General features: G+C 39.8%; 1 non-coding gene across 1 annotated transcript; it reads left to right on the top strand.

Moving 5' to 3' along the window:
* Window positions 1-14953: 14953 nt before the first annotated feature.
* LOC112767981 (small nucleolar RNA R71) lies at window positions 14954-15061 on the top strand. Its single transcript, XR_003185421.1, has one exon. It is a non-coding gene; the product is annotated as a small nucleolar RNA R71 (small nucleolar RNA).
* The last annotated feature ends 394 nt before the right edge of the window (window positions 15062-15455 follow it).

Below are 15455 nucleotides of genomic sequence, written 5' to 3'. Positions count from 1 at the left end.
GGATGGGCTGCTGGAGTCTCTGTGGTGGCCTGAGGGTCTGCAGACTGGATGAGGGTAGGAGAGAAGGAAAGAGAAGGGGGGAGAAGGAAGAAGGAGGGGGGTGGTCGTGGTGGTGGGTCTGGGTGGTTGAGGGTAGTGGTGGTGGTAATGGGTGGTGGGGGCAGAGAGGGAGCAGTGGGGGGGGGTTTGGGGGAAGAGAATGGGGTGCGATGGGGGTAGGGTATCGCGTCACTAGGGTTAATGGATTTGAATCCACGCGAACGCGTGGGACACGCGATCGCGTGGCTAGGGTGGAATGGGGTTGACGTGATCGCGTGAGTGACGCGATCGCATGGAATGGGTAAAAGGATGAATGACGCAGTTGCGTGAGGCACGCGAGCGCATTGCTAGAAATTGTGCTAAACGCACAATTCCATCGTCGTTTCAGCGCAACTCTCTGTCTCCATTGGGCTGCCATAATATCTATGCGACGCGAACGTGTCGCTCACGCTTTCGCGTGGGATGGGTGTTTTGCAAGTGACGCGTTCGCATCAGGGATGGGAACGCGTGGGCCATTTTGTGCTAAACGCACACCAGCCGCACGATTCCAGCCCAGATTTCTGGGCGTTAGATTTTTACGCCGATTTCCAGATCACGCGTTCGCATGATTGACGCGAACGCGTGGGAGGTGTTTTTCGCTACTGATGCGAACGCGTTAGCAACACGGTCACGTTGCACCCCTTTTTTTTTATGCAATTATGCAATTATGTAGTATGCAATGCTTATGAATAATATTCAGGTTCAATAAAAATAATATAATATAAAAATAAACAAAACGAAATAAAACTGAAAAAGAAACGACCATACTATGGTGGGTTGTCTCCCACCTAGCACTTTTAGTTAAAGTCCTTAAGTTGGACATTGGATGAGCTGTTATGGTGGCTTATGCTTAAATTCATCCAGAAATCTCCACCAATGTTTGGAATGCCAACAGCCTCCGGGGTCCCAAACTAGGCATGTAAAGCTTTTGAGCAGCTTCAAACAGATTCTCAGGCTCTCGGGGTGACGAATGTCAGAATAGATTCCAGGATTCCAAACTTTGCCTTTAGATCTGCCGTTGTCTTGATCTATACTCTTCGATCCGGGTGGTTTAGAAATTGTATTCTCACCAAGATGACCAAACGTCTTCCGAGACCCATTCAATTGAAGTTGGTACCAATCCGTGCACTTCAAATTGAAGCGTGGAACCTTATTGAATCTTGTACACCAGCTCTGAGTACGAGCCATTTCTCTCTTGCTCTTAAAGCCGCAGAGAGCTCCAAGCTGGCCATCTATTTCAAGCAAACCATATTCAAGTGGAAAAGTAAAGATAAAGGTTAAGGATTGTACCCACTTGAAGCTTGTATTAGGTGGTAATGGCCTTGGGACAGGTGTTTCCAGTGGTTCTGTAAGCTCTACTCCCTTGTATTCTTCTGTGAATTCCTCCACTTCTTTGCAAAACTCTTCAACTGCAACTGCGCCTGATCAAAGTCTTCTATGTCTTCCTCATCACTTAAGTCATACGTCGGAGGTTGAGAGAAATCTACCACGACGTCATCTTCGTATTCACTTGGATAAGGTTCTTCAGGCTCAAGGAATTCAATTGCGGATGCAAGTTCATGACTAGGAGAGCTTGATCCATGATCATCACTGCCCATGGAATCAACTTCTTGGTCTGTTCCGTCCAATTTTTCACAAGGTATATGCATTGGAGGTTGTGCACTGTCCTCCTTGGCATCAATTTCGGACTTCTCAGCGGAATCCTTTACAGTTCTTGATTCCCATGGAGGTTCAGCATCTCCTAAATCTTCAACCACTTCTTCCTCTATAGCTATCATGGCTTCCTCTACTTGTTCCAATACAAAGCCATGCTCCTCATTGTCCACCGGAGTTTCTAGTGTTTCCTTAATGCTACGCTCTTCTTTTGATTCTCCACATGCAGCCATGGGAGTACTTTGAGTTCTCAGATATCGGGAGGCTATTATATTTACTACCTCGGTTAAGGCAGTAGTGAGTTCCAGTATGCCCTTTTGTATCCTTGCTTTTCCTTGAAGAAGAACACGAAGTTTGTCATTCATTGGAGGTTGGGGTGGGTATGAGGGTTCACTGGTTGAGGGAGAGGGTTCAAAATAATAATGTGGTGGTTCTTGGGAGTAATTGGATTGGGATTGTGGTGGGTAAGGGTCATATGGTGGTGAATGGTGAAAAAGAACTTGTGAGTGTGGTGGTCCAAATCTATGTTAAGAGGATGGTCTATAAGCACAGGGTGGGGCTTGTTGGTAATTTCAAGGTGGTCCACCATGTCTATTAGCTTGGTATGCATTGTATAGTGGTCCTCGTCCATGATATCTTTGAGGGTTATGTTGCCTAAAGGGTTGATCAGATCCTCTTGGCTCCATCCATCTTTGATTGCTCTGACCTTGATGCATGTTCCTGCTTTAACTTTCGTTTCCTTCAACAAATTCAGAACCAAACTCAAAGCAAGAGGGGTGAGAATTCATAGTAGCTAAAATAAAAAGGGAAAAACAAAAACAAATAAGCAAATAAAAGAAAAATATTTACAATAACCAATAATAAGGAACACGTTTGCAGTTCCCCGACAACGGCTCCATTTTGACGATTGATTTTTTATCGGTAAAGAAATATAAAAATATGATCAAATTATAAGTATAGTTTCTAAACCAACAGAAAATCCCTTTGTACAAACGTTTTGGTTGTCACAAGTAACAAACCCCTTTAAAATTGATAACCGAAGTATTTAAACCTCGGGTCGTCTTCTCAAGGAACTGCAGGGAGGTATTTTCTTATTAATGGTTATGAGTTTTGTAAATTGGGGGTTTTAAAGGTAAGGAACAAGTAATTTAAATGACAAATAAAATAAATAAATAACTGTAAAATAAACTCTTGGCAAGGTATGAAAATTCGGAAGTCCTATCCTAGTTACTCCTATGAGAATGGAAGTTAATCCCACTAAGTTAACCCTTATGAAAGCAAGAGAAAGTCAAGTGAACTAATTAGTTAGATTCCCAAGTCCTAACCAACTCCTAAGGAAAGACTAGAGTTAGTGGAATACCAGTCAATTTAGCCGACATAACAACCAATCACGGATAGTTGATAACTCAAGAGCTTCCAGTTAATCAATTAAAGCCAATAATATAAAAAGTTAAATAAGAATCTTGGATCTGAAATACCTCAATTGTATTAAATAAGAGAAAATCAATCTAAACATAAAGAGTTCATAAGCCAATCTGGCAACATAAGTAATTAAAGGATAGAATTAAAGTATCTAAAAGTAAAAGAGAAATATAAAGTAAAAGAAATATTGAACCTGATGAAGAGTTGAAATTCTAAATCCTTAAAAGGAATCCTAATCCTAAAACCTAAGAGAGAGGAAAGAACCTCTCTTTCTAAAAACTACATTTAAACTATGAAAAGTAAATAATTGAAGGCTCTCTATGAATGGATGTATTCCCCCACTTTATAACCTCTAATCTGCGCCTTCAGGACTTGGATCTGGGCCAAAAAGCATTTCAAAAGTTGCTGGGAGCGTTTTTTGTAGTTTCTGGTGCGTGGCGTCTGTCACGCGTCCGCGTGGGTCACGCGGTCGCGTCATCTGGGAGTTTTCCTTATCACGCGTTCGCTTCGGTCACGCGTACGCGTCATCTGTATTCTGCTCAAGGCGCGCGTCCGCGTCAGTCATGCGTTCGCGTTGCTGCCTTTTCGCGCTAGGCATACGGCCGCGTCGTCCATGCGTTCGCGTCGCTGCTAGTTTCTTCAAAAACTCCATTTTGTGCTTTCCTTCCATTTTTGTATATTTTCTTTTCCATCCTTTAAGTCATTCCTGCCTTAGAAGATCTGAAACTACTCAACACACAAATCACGGCATCGAATGGTAATAAAAGGTAATTAAAATAATTATTTTTAAAGCATAGGAAACATGTTTTTTACATATATCACATAATAAGGAAGGGAAAGTAAAACCATGCAATTTACATGAATAAGTGGGTGAAGGGTTGAGTAAATCACTTAAATTGAGCACAATATATATCATAAAATATGGGTTTATCAACCTCCCCACACTTAAACAATAGCATGTCCTCATGCTAAATCCAAGATAAAGAGTAAAGTAAGGTTAAAGTGGTGGAATCTCATGCAATGCAATCTATTCTAAATGCAACTATCTAAATGAATCATGTAATTCTAATTGTTATTCACTTGTATATAAAACTTACATGTAGTCAAATTAATTCACATCCTCAAGGAATCATATATGCATAGCCAAACCCTAGATAATGTTAAAGCACTTTAACAATTGGGATGGGCAAAAATATTTTACAAACTTGCAAGACAATTAACAATTTAAGCAGAGATATATGGTGATGAGCTATTGAACCCTCACTGGATTTTGTGTTTACTCTCTAGTCACTCAGTGTTTATTGGGTTAATCACTCTATTCTTCTTTTTATCCTTACTTTCTATAACTTTGTTCTTCATCTAACCAATCAACAATTATAGAATACAGACATACAAAAATCATGAGGTCTTTTTCAAGGTTGTAATGGGGCCATGGTAAAGGTAAGGGTATATGTATAAGGCTAAGTGAGCTAATAAGTGAATCCTTGATTAGTCTAAGATCTCACCTAACATACATATTTTATAAATCAAAGTTTCTTAACCTATTTGCCCAAAATTTTTTTCCACTTTGCAGTGCAAACTCATGCATTAATTTTAACTTTGTCCCATGTGCATTGATTCTTTTTATTTTACAATTGGGGAATTTTTGTATCCCCTTTATAAATTAAATTTTTTTTCAATGCATCTGGTAATTGTTTTGATTTCACATGAGCATGCTTCCCAAATTTTTATTTTGAAACATCTTATCCCCTTTTAAATTCCTACTTTGTTTCTATCATCCCATGTTCCCATAAAAATTCCCCACACTTAAAGAATACATAATTTCTATCTTAAGCTAACCAAGGATTCAACTTGGGATTTTTATTTTATTTTTCTACTTAAGGATTGTAATGTGGTTATAGAATAGAAGGGGATTTAAAAGCTCAAGGGGGCTAACAAGGGTGATGTAAAAAGGTAGGCTAATTTGGGATAAGTGAGAAAAAATTCAAATGATGGCCTCAATCATCTCTTAGTATGTATCTATATTCTATAATTGGACATATAGATTAAAACAAAGTAAAGAACATCAGAATAAAAAAGAAGGGCAAAACACACAGGAATAAAATTATGGTTTGAATGTTGGTGCACAAAATTGTGATCATCAACAATAGCACCAAAGACTTGGAGCTCTCAAATGTGAAGCACACTTTGTCACAATTCCGTACAACTAACTAGCAAGTGTACTGGGTCGTCCAAGTAATACCTTACATGAGTAAGAGTCGATCCCAGGGAGACTGTCGGCTTGAAGTAAGCTATGGTCATCTTTTAAATCTCAGTCAGGCGGATTCAAATGGTTATGGAGGATGGATAATTAAAAGATAAATAAAACATAAAGTAAAGATAAAGATACTTATGTAATTCATTGGTAGGAATTTCAGATAAGCGTATGAAGATGCTTTGTTCCTCTTGAACCTCTGCTTTCCCATTGCCTTCTTGCAATCATTCATACTCCTTTCCATGGCAAGCTTTATGTTGGGCATCACCGTTGTCAATGGCTACTTCCCGTCCTCTCAGTGAAAATGTTCTACGCACGCTGTCACTGCACGGCTAATCATCTGTCGGTTCTCGATCATGTTGGAATAGGATCCATTGATCCTTTTGTGTCTGTCACACGCCCAACAATCGCGAGTTTGAAGCTCGTCACAGTCATCCCTTCCTAGATCCTACTCAGAATACCACAGACAAGGTTTAGACATTCCGAATCTTAGGAATGGCCACCAATAATTCTAGCCTATACCACGAAGGTTCCAATCTTAGATTAGAAACCCAAGAGATACACATTCAAGCTTGTTTGCATGTAGAACGGAAGTGGTTGTCAATCATGCGTTCATAGGTGAGAATGGTGTTGAGTGTCACATAATCATCACATTCATCATGTTCTTGGATAAGAAATAGACTTGAGTTGAATAGAAAAACAATAGTAATTGTATTAATTCATGAAGAACAGCAGAGCTCCACACCTTAATCTATGGTGTGTAGAAACTCTACCGTTAAAAATACAAAAGTGATAATGGTGTAAGCATGGCCAAATGGCCAGCCTCCAAGGTTTAGGGACTAAACGTCCAAAGATGAAAATACAATAGCAAAAGGTCCTATTTATAGAAAACTAGTAGCCTAGGGTTACAGAAATGAGTAATTAATGCATAAATCTTCTTCCGAACCTAGTTGGTGTGTGCTTGGGCTGAGGATTAAAGCTCCCATGTGTAGAGACTTTTCTTGGAGTTAAAGGCCAGCTTTTGTGCCAGTTTGGGCGTTTTGACGCCAGAATTCTTTAGCTGACTTGGAACGCCTCTTTGGGCCATCAAATCTCGGGCAAAGTATGGACTATTATATATTGCTGGAAAGCCCAGGATGTCTACTTTTCAACGCAATTAAGAGCGCGCCAATTGGGTTTCTATAGCTCCAGAAAATCCACTTTGAGTGCAGGGAGGTCAGAATCCAACAGCATTTGCAGTCCTTTTTCAGCCTCTGAATCAGATTTTTGCTCAAGTCCCTCAATTTCAGCCAGAAAATACCTGAAATCATAGAAAAATACACAAACTCATAGTAAAGTCCAGAAGAGTGATTTTTATTTAAAAACTAATAAAAACATAATAAAAACTAACTAAAATATACTAAAAACATATTAAAAACAATGCCAAAAAGCGTATAAATTATCCGATCATCAAATGTAACCATACAATTAAGCTCAAAACTCATAGGCTGTGTGTTCTCCATCTCAAAAAGCATATATCAGTTGTACATGTCATGCAAGTAAGAATTAAGAGTTCCCATTATTCTCAATAAAAATTTTTTGGGTGGCTTTAAAGTTTTAGTGTTGTTCCTTGATGAAATGTTGTTAATTAACTAACATGTAATGCTATATATACAAGGTGTGTGGATTGTTTTGATTATGTTAAAGTCTCCAGTTTACACCATTTTTATTTTTAATTTAAACCAAACTATCATATGCTAAAAGGGTAAACTATACTAATTAATCCACATTTTCTATAACTAATAAGTTAGAATTGCAACTAAACTAACTGGCTAAGGTATAAACTAAAGTGCAAAATGCAGAAATAGAGTAAAAATACAGCAAAAGAACAATGTCCAAGTACTAAAAAATAAAAAACAAAGATAAAAATACAGAAAAATAAATAAGATAAGATAAAAAGAGTCTGTAGTGGTTCACCAAAAAGATATGCCAGGGATGGCTACCTCCCCACACTTAAAACAAAGCATCGTCCTCGATGCTCACTCAAGATGGGTGTGAAGGAGTGTCATCACCGGAAGGATGGGCTGCTGGAGTCTCTGTGGTGGCCTGAGGGTCTGCAGACTGGATGAGGGTAGGAGAGAAAGAAAGAGAAGGAGGGGAGAAGGAAGAAGGAGGGGGGTGGTCGTGGCGGTGGGTCTGGGTGGCTGGGGGTAGTGGTGGTGGTAATGGGTGGTGGGGGGCAGAGAGGGAGTAGTGGGGGGGTTTGGGGGGAAGAGAATGGGGCGCGATGGGGATAGTGTTTCGCGTCACTAGGGTTAATGGATTTGAATTCACGCGAACATGTGGGGCACGCGATCGCGTGGTGGTGCACGAAATTGTGATGTCCAGGCTCAAACTATTCCTGGCACGTGAGCAACTTGGTACGCGTAATCGTGATTACACATTCATAATTTGTCACAACTTCGATACAACTAACCAGCAAGTGCACTGGGTCGTCCAAGTAATACCTTACGTGAGTTAGGGTCGAATCCCACGGAGATTGTTAGTATGAAGCAAGCTATGGTCACCTTGCAAACCTCAGTCAGGCGGATATAAAATAATTATGGAGTTTTCGAATAATAAATAATAGAATAGGGATAGAGATACTTATGTAAATCATTGGTAGGAATTTCAGATAAGCGAATGGAGATGCTTTTTATTCCTCTGAACCTCTGCTTTCCTGCTATCTTCATCCAATCAGTCTCACTCCTTTCCATGGCTGGCTTTATGTGATACATCACCACTGTCAATGGCTACTTTCGGTCATCTCTCGGGAAAATGATCCAATGCCCTGTCACGGCACGGCTAATCGTCTGGAGGCATCACCCTTGCCAATGGCTTCATCTTATGCTCTCAGTGAATAATATGCTCACGCACCCTGTCACGGCAGGGCTATTCATCTGTCGGTTCTCGATCATGCTGGAATAGGGTTTACTATCCTTTTGCGTCTGTCACTAACGCCCTGCAATCGCGAGTTTGGAGCTCGTCACAGTCATTCATTCATCGAATCCTACTCGGAATACCACAGACAAGGTTTAGACTTTCCGGATTCTCTTGAATGCCGCCATCATTCTAGCTTACGCCACGAAGATTCTGGTTAGGAGATATAAGAGATATTCATTCTAGCTTATTTCATGTAGAACAGAAGTGTTTGTCAGACACGTGTTCATAGGGGAGATGGTGATGAGCGTCACACATAATCATCACCTTCATCACGTTCTTGGGTGCGAATGGATATCTTAGAAGCGAAATAAGATGAATTGAATAGAAAATAGTAGTACTTTGCATTAATCTTTGAGGAACAGCAGAGCTCCACACCTTAATCTATGGAGTGTAGAAACTCTACCGTATGAAAATACATAAGTGAAGGTCCAGGAATGGCCGAGATGGCCAGCCCCCAAAGTCTAAGAACAATGCGTTCAAAGATGATCCTAAGATCCTAAGATGATCAAAAAGATTAGTAAAAGGTCCTATTTATAATAAACTAGTCACTAGGGTTTACATGAGTAAGTAATTGATGCATAAATCCACTTCCTGGGCCCACTTGGTGTGTGCTTGGGCTGAGCTTTAAGTGTTGCACGTGCAGAGGCCATTTGTGGAGTTGAACGCCAGCTTTTGTGACAGTTTGGGCGTTCAACTCTGGTTTTGGCTCCTTTTCTGGCACTGGACGCCAGATTTGGGTAGAAAGCTGGCGTTGAACGCCAGTTTACGTCATCTATTCTTGGCCAAAGTATGGACTATTATATACTTCTGGAAAGCCCTGGATGTCTACTTTCCAACGCAATTGGAAGCACGCCATTTCGAGTTCTGTAGCTCCAGAAAATTCACTTTGAGTGCATGATGATTGGATTTTTGACGGTTTAGAATTTCACAAATGAAATCTCGTTGCAAGTATAGTTTCTAAACCAATCACTAATCCTTTCATACAAAAAGTTGTTTGTCACTAAAACAAACCCCTAAAATTTATAAACCGAAGTATTCAAACCTCGGGTCGTTCTCCCTAGGAATTGTAATGAAGTGTCTTGTTATCGGTTGTGAGTTATATTTGGGGTTTTGATATGAAGCATGAAAGGTAAATGGTAAGAAAGTAAACTAATGGCTAAAAAGGTCTTGGCAAGGGTTGGTGGGTCAAGGATCTCTATCCTAATCACTAACCACAATATGAGAATTGGCAAGGATTAATCTCATTAAATCATCCTCTAACTAGTAGTAAAGGAAAGTCAAATGAGCTATATCAATCCTAGTCCATAAGTCCTAACTCTCCACTAATTCAATTAGTGAGAACTAGAGTCAATGAATCCCAATCATCAATTACTTGGACATTAGTAACTCAAGAGTTCCTAAGTTACCTTTCCAAGCCAAGAACATAAAACTCTACTCTAAAATCCAACCAAGCATTTCATCAAACACTTGGAAGGCACAAAAGAAAAACATAGTAAATCAACAACAAGAATTAATTCTAACTACAATCAAATGTAAAGAATTAACAACAACAATTAAAGGAAACAAGATCTACATGAATTACCTCTTATTGAATTGAAAGAAAATGGAATGAACAATAGTAGATCTACAACAAAACATAAGAACAACATAAAGGAAATTACAACAAAAGAATGGAAGAAGAATGAATGTAATAACAAAGAATTGAGAGGTAGAAGGGGATGAAAGCATGAATTAAAATCTAGATCTAAGATTATTGAACTAAACCTAATCCTAATTCTAGAGAGAAGTGAGAGCTTCTCTCTCTAGAAACTAATTCTCACTACTAAACTAAGCTAAAACTAAACTAATGATAACTAACTTCTAAAGTATGAAAAGTATGTAAAAGTATGTTGATTCCCTTTCAATCCTTGGCTTAAATAGCATCAGAAATGAGTTGGATTGGGCCCACAAGGCTTCTAAAATCGCTGGCCACGTTTGCATTAAGTGGGTCATGTGCCACCATCGGCGCGTCCGCATACCGTGCGCGTGCGCGCCCCTATGCGCGATGCAAATATGGCAAATCTTATATCGTTTCGAAGCCCCGGATGTTAGCTTTCCAACCCAACTGGAACCGCATCAATCGGACCTCTGTAGCTCAAGTTATGGTCATTTAAGTGCAAAGAGGTTGGCTTGACAGCTTTCCGGTTCTTTCATTTCTTCATGAGTTCTCCAACTTTTCATGCTTTCTTTCTTCATTCCCTTGATCCAATCTTTGCCTCCTAAACCTTAAATCACTTAACAAACATATCAAGGCATCTAATAGAATCAAGGTGAAATAAATTTAGCTATTTTGAGTCCTAAAAAGCATGTTTTCACATTCAAGCACAATTAAAGGAGAATATACAAAACCATGCTATTTCTTGAATAAATATGGGTAAAAGGTGATAAAATCCCCAAAAATCGATTCAAGATAAATCCTACAAATGGGGTTTGTCAGTGCAGGGAGGTCAGAATCCAACAGCATCAGCAGTCCTTCTTCAACCTCTGAATCTGATTTTTGCTCAAGTCCCTCAATTTCAGCCAGAAAATACCTGAAATCACAGAAAAATACACAAACTCATAGTAAAGTCCAGAAATGTGAATTTAACATAAAAACTAATGAAAACATCCCTAAAAGTAACTAGATCCTACTAAAAATATACTAAAAACAATGCCAAAAAGCGTATAAATTATCCGCTCATCACAACACCAAACTTAAATTGTTGCTTGTCCCCAAGCAACTGAAAATCAAATAGGATAAAAAGAAGAGAATATACTATAAATTCCAAACTATCAATGAAACATAGCTCCAATCATATGAGCGGGACTTATAGTTTTTTGCCTCTTGAATAGTTTTGGCATCTTACTTTATCCATTGAGGTTCAGAATGATTGGCATCTATAGGAACTTTAGATTTCGAATAGTGTTATTGACTCTCCTAGTTTAGTATGATGATTCCTGAACACAGCTTCTTTATGAGTCATGGCCGTGGCCCTAAGCACTTTGTTTTCCAGTATTACCACCGGATACATAAATGCCACAGACACATAATTGGGTGAACCTTTTCAGATTGTGACTCAGCTTTGCTAAAGTCCCCAATTAGAGGTGTCCAGGGTTCTTAAGCACACTCTTTTTTTTTTTTTTTTGCTTTGGACCTTGACTTTAACCGCTCAGTCTCAAGTTTTCACTTGACACCTACACACCACAAGCACATGGTTAGGGACAGCTTGGTTTAGCCGCTTAGACCAGGATTTTATTCCTTTAGGCCCTCCTATCCACTGATGCTCAAAGCCTTGGGATCCTTTTTATTTGCCCTTGCCTTTTGGTTTTAAGGGTTATTGGCTTTTTCTGCTTGCTTTTTCTTTTTTCTTTCTATTTTTTTTCTATTTTTTTCGCCCCTTTTTTTTTTCTGCAAGCTTTGTTCTTTGCTGCTTTTTCTTGCTTCAAGAATCATTTTTATGATTTTTCATATTATCAAATAACATGTCTCATAGTCATCATTCTTTCAAGAGCCAACATATTTAACATTCTTAAACAACAACTTCAAAAGACATATGCACTGTTCAAGCATACATTCAGAAAACAAGAAGCATTGTCACCACATCAATATAATTAAGCTAAGTTCAAGGATAAATTCGAAACTCATGTACTTCTTGTTCTTTTGAATTAAAACATTTTTCATTTAAGAGAGGTGATGGATTCATAGGACATTTATAACTTTAAGACACAGTTACTAACTACTAATGATCATGTAATGAAGACACAAACACAGATAAGCACATAACATAGAAAACGAAAAACAGAAGAAATAAGAACAAGGAATGAATCCACCTTAGTAATGGTGGCGTTTCCTTTTTGAGGAACCAATGATGTCCTTGAGCTCTTCTATGTCTCTTCCTTGTCTTTGTTGCTCCTCCTTCATTGCTTTTAGATCTTCTCTGATTTTATGAAGGATGATGGAGTGCTCTTGATGTTCCACCCTTAGTTGCTTCCAATAATTGTGTGGAAGAAAATGTATTCCCTGAGGTATCTCAGGGATCTCTTGATTTGCAGTCAAATATTCTACCACTGAGCTATAGACCCTTGATGGAAGCTTTTGTCTTCCCTTTCCTCTTTCTAGAGGTTTCTCTGGCCTTAGGTGCCATCAATGGTTATGGAAAAAAAAAACAAAAAAGCTATGCTTTTACCACACCAAACTTAGAATGTTGCTCACCCTCGAGCAAAAGAAGAAAGAATAGATGAAGAAGAAGAAGAAATGGAGGAGATGGATGGGAGTGTGTATTCGGCCATATGGGTGGGATTGGGTGGGAGAGAGATGTTGAATTTTGAAGGTAGTGGGTGTATGGATGTGAGTGGTAAATGGAAAACAGAAGGGATGATCATGAATAGAAAGAGAGATGATGAGGTAGGTGGGGATCCTGTGGGGTCCACAGATCCTGAGGTGTCAAGGCATTTACATCCCTGCACTAATTTAGGCATGTAAAATGCCCTTGCACACAACTCTGGGCGTTCAGCACCAGGTTGGTGCCCATTTTGGGCGTTCAACGCCCATTTGCTGCCATTTATGGTGTTGAACGCCAGAACCATGCTTGTTCTGGGCGTTCAGCGCCAGGATGCTGCCCATTCTGGGCGTTCAGCGCCAGAACCATGCTCTGTTCTGGCGTTTGAACGCCAGACAGATGCTCCTCCAGGGTGTGATTTTTCTTCTGCTGTTTTTGATTCCGTTTTTGATTTTTTTTGTTTATTTTGTGGCTCCACATGATCATGAACCTATAAAGACATATAACTAAGAAAAATATAGTTAGATAAATAAACATTGGGTTGCCACCCAACAAGCGCTTCTTTAATGTCAATAGCTTGACAGTGGGCTCTCATGGAGCCTCACAGATGTTCAGAGCATTGTTGAGACTCTCCAACACCAAACTTAGAGTTTGGATATAGGAGTTCAACACCAAACTTAGAGTTTGGTTGTGGCCTCCCAAGACCAAACTTAGAGTTTGACTGTGGGGGCTTGGGTTGACTCTGCTTTGAGAGAAGCTTTTCATGCTTCCTCTCCATGGTTGTAGAGGGAGATCCTTGAGTTTTAAACACAAGGGAGTCCTCATTCCATTGAAGGACTATTTCACCTCTGTCAACATCAATCACAGCTCTTGCTGTGGCCAGGAAAGGTCTTCCTAGGATGATGGATTCATCCTCTTCCTTTCCAGTATCCAGGACTATGAAATCAGCAGGGATGTAAAGGCCTTCAACCTTTACTAACACGTCCTCTACTTGTCCATAAGCCTGTTTTCTTGAACTGTCTGCCATCTCTAATGAGATTTTAGCAGCTTACACCCCATAGATTCCCAGTTTCTCTATTACAGAGAGGGGCATGAGGTTTATTCCTGAACCAAGGTCACACAGAGCCTTAAAGATCATGGTGCCTATGGTACAAGGTATTATGAACTTCCCAGGATCCTGTCTCTTCTGAGGCAATGTCAGTTGATCCAGATCACTTAGTTCATTGATGAACAAGGGAGGTTCAACTTCCCAAGTATCAATGCCAAATAATTTGGCATTTAGCTTCATGATTGCACCAAGAAACTTGGCAGTTTGCTCTTCAGTAACATTCTCATTCTCTTCAGAAGAGGAGTACTCATCAGAACTCATGAAGGGCATAAGGAGGTTCAGTGGAATCTCTATGGTCTCTAGATGAGCCTCAGAGTCCTTTGGTTCCTCAGAGGGAAGCTCCTTATTGATCACTGGACGTCCCAGGAGGTCTTCCTCCTTGGGATTCACGTCCTCCTCTCCTTCTTTGGGTTTGGCCATGGTGCTTATGTCAATGGCCTTGCAATCTCCTTTTGGATTCTCTTCTGTATTGCTTGGGAGAGTACTGGAAGGGATTTCAGTGATCCTTTTACTCAGCTGGCCCACTTGTGCTTCCAAATTTCTAATGGAAGACCTGGTTTCATTCATGAAACTCACAGTGGCCTTAGATAGATTAGAGACTAGATTTGCTAAATTAGAAGCATTTTGTTCAGAGTTCTCTATCTGTTGCTGAGTGGATGATGGAAAAGGTTTATTATTGTTAAACCTGTTTCTTCCACCATTATTAAAGCCTTGTTGAGGCTTTTGATCCTTCCATGAGAAATTTGGATGATTTCTCCATGATGAGTTATAGGTGTTTCCATAAGGTTCACCTAAGTAATTCACCTCTGCTATTGCAGGGTTCTCAGGATCATAAGCTTCTTCTTCATGAGAAGCCTCTTGAGTACTGTTGGATGCAGCTTGCATTCCATGCAGACTCTGAGAGATCATATTGACTTGCTGAGTCAATATTTTATTTTGAGCCAATATGGCATTCAGAGTATCAAATTCAAGAACTCCCTTCTTCATAGGCGTCCCATTATTCACAGGATTCCTTTCAGAAGTGTACATGAACTGGTTATTAGCAACCATGTCAATGAGTTCTTGAGCTTCTGCAGGCGTTTTCTTTAGGTGAATGGATCCACCTGCAGAAGTGTCCAGTGACATCTTTGATAGCTCAGATAAACCATCATAGAATATATTCAGGATGGTCCATTCTGAAAGCATGTCAGAAGGACACTTTTTGGTCATCTGTTTGTATCTTTCCCAAGCTTCATAGAGGGATTCACCTTCTTTCTGTCTGAAGGTTTGAACATCAGCTCTAAGCTTGCTCAGCTTTTGAGGAGGAAAGTACTTGGCTAAGAAAGCCGTGACCAGCTTATCCCAAGAGTTCAGGCTGTCTTTGGGTTGAGAATCCAACCATAATCTAGCTCTGTCTCTTACAGCAAAAGGGAAAAGCATGAGCCTGTAGACTTCAGGATCTATTCCATTAGTCTTAACAGTATCACATATCTGCAAGAATTCAGTTAAGAACTGAAAAGGATCTTCAGATGGAAGTCCATGAAACTTACAGTTCTGCTGCATCAGAGAAACTAATTGAGGTTTCAGCTCAAAGTTGTTTGCTCCAATGGCATGGATGGAGATGCTTCTTCCATGTAAATTGGAATTAGGTGCAGTAAAGTCACCAAGCATCTTCCTTACATTATTATTATTTTCGGCTGCC

Source organism: Arachis hypogaea, chromosome 17 (genome assembly GCF_003086295.3).
Source record: "Arachis hypogaea cultivar Tifrunner chromosome 17, arahy.Tifrunner.gnm2.J5K5, whole genome shotgun sequence".
Lineage (NCBI taxonomy): Eukaryota > Viridiplantae > Streptophyta > Magnoliopsida > Fabales > Fabaceae > Arachis > Arachis hypogaea.
The sequence above is the reverse complement of the archived record's forward strand: the minus strand, read 5'-3'. Positions and strand labels throughout refer to the sequence as shown.